Raw genomic sequence first — 2,500 nt, 5'->3', positions numbered from 1 at the left:
ATATGTGGAAATTATGGTGAAAATAAGCCAAGTTCCGGAGTTTTTAACTCACACGAAACCACGAAAAACTTTCATTAGGAAAACTTGGTTGGAGCACCCTACTGCAGAACACACCGACATGGACGAAAGGGTCGATTGGCTAAGAGAAAAAATTTTTGCGGGACCACTCAAAACATCATAGTTAGACCTAGCAAATGATGAAAAGTGAAACCCGCGATCGATTGGAGAAACCTTATTTTACACTGAAAAATTTCACATAAGCAAAATATGTATGGAGCACCCTACTGCAGAGCACACCGACAGGGCCGGGAAGGAAGGCCCGGTCCAAGAAAAAAATTTTGCGGGACCACTCAAAACATCATAGTTAGACCTAGCAAATGATGAAAAGTGAAACCCGCGATCGATTGGAGAAACCTTATTTTACACTGAAAAATTTCACATAAGCAAAATTTGTATGGAGCACCCTACTGCAGAGCACACCGACAGGGCCGGGAAGGAAGGCCCGGTCCAAGAAAAAATTTTTGCGGGACCACTCAAAACATCATAGTTAGACCTAGCAAATGATGAAAAGTGAAACCCGCGATCGATTGGAGAAACCTTATTTTACACTGAAAAATTCCACATAAGGAAAATTTGTATGGAGCACCCTACTGCAGAACACACCGACAGGGCCGGGAAGGAAGGCCCGGTCCAAGAAAAAATTTTTGCGGGACCACTCAAAACATCATAGTTAGACCTAGCAAATGATGAAAAGTGAAACCCGCGATCGATTGGAGAAACCTTATTTTACACTGAAAAATTCCACATAAGGAAAATTTGTATGGAGCACCCTACTGCAGAGCACACCGACAGGGCCGGGAAGGAAGGCCCGGTCCAAGAAAAAATTTTTGCGGGACCACTCAAAACATCATAGTTAGACCTAGCAAATGATGAAAAGTGAAACCCGCGATCGATTGGAGAAACCTTATTTTACACTGAAAAATTCCACATAAGGAAAATTTGTATGGAGCACCCTACTGCAGAACACACCGACAGGGCCGGGAAGGAAGGCCCGGTCCAAGAAAAAATTTTTGCGGGACCACTCAAAACATCATAGTTAGACCTAGCAAATGATGAAAAGTGAAACCCGCGATCGATTGGAGAAACCTTATTTTACACTGAAAAATTCCACATAAGGAAAATTTGTATGGAGCACCCTACTGCAGAACACACCGACAGGGCCGGGAAGGAAGGCCCGGTCCAAGAAAAAATTTTTGCGGGACCACTCAAAACATCATAGTTAGACCTAGCAAATGATGAAAAGTGAAACCCGCGATCGATTGGAGAAACCTTATTTTACACTGAAAAATTCCACATAAGGAAAATTTGTATGGAGCACCCTACTGCAGAACACACCGACAGGGCCGGGAAGGAAGGCCCGGTCCAAGAAAAAATTTTTGCGGGACCACTCAAAACATCATAGTTAGACCTAGCAAATGATGAAAAGTGAAACCCGCGATCGATTGGAGAAACCTTATTTTACACTGAAAAATTCCACATAAGCAAAATTTGTATGGAGCACCCTACTGCAGAGCACACCGACAGGGCCGGGAAGGAAGGCCCGGTCCAAGAAAAAATTTTTGCGGGACCACTCAAAACATCATAGTTAGACCTAGCAAATGATGAAAAGTGAAACCCGCGATCGATTGGAGAAACCTTATTTTACACTGAAAATTCCACATAAGGAAAATTTGTATGGAGCACCCTGCTGTGGTCACCATCGGTCGAGTTGGTCGAGACGGGCAAAAAATTTTTTTTTCCATATCGTCTCAAAACATGATTTATGGACCTTGTAAATGTTGAAAAGTGAAACGAAATCACTTTTGGAGCGATGAAAATTTTGTATGGGAGGTCCCTACCCGGAACAAATTTTACTAGTAAAGTCATCATTCCGCGACGAGAAATTTGAAAATGGTCAAATATGGTTAAGATGTCATGTTCATTCCCTACTATGGGGGACCAGGTCGTCACGAAAAAATTTTTTTCTCGACCTGGTCAAATGTGGTTCTGCGACGGAGGTTAAACTAATAATGCATAATTTGGCCCAAAAACCCCCCTCTGTCAGAGAACGAAGCCCTTCAAGCTCGATAGCAGACCACATAAGTTGAGATTTGAGGTATCTGAAAGTTGAATATAGAGCGAGGTTCTAAGCGAAGGGATAGCTTAACGTTGAGCATTGAACGCAAAAAAGCTTAGAGATAAGCTTATTATATAACGATTGTGGTGCAGGACACAGCTTAACGTTGAGCTTTGAACGCACATGGCTAGAACTAAGCTAAGAGATACCTATAGTGGTGCATGGAACTGCTCACAAGTTGAGCTTCGAGAAGTCCAAAGGCAAAATGTAGAGCGAGGTTCTAAGCGAAGGGATAGCTTAACGTTGAGCATTGAACGCAAAAAGCTTAGAGATAAGCTTATTATATAACGATTGTGGTGCAGGACACAGCTTAACGTTGAGCTT

This window comes from Anopheles marshallii, assembly GCF_943734725.1.
Source record: "Anopheles marshallii chromosome X unlocalized genomic scaffold, idAnoMarsDA_429_01 X_unloc_111, whole genome shotgun sequence".
NCBI classification, from domain to species: domain Eukaryota; kingdom Metazoa; phylum Arthropoda; class Insecta; order Diptera; family Culicidae; genus Anopheles; species Anopheles marshallii.
This window is presented reverse-complemented; position numbering follows the sequence as displayed.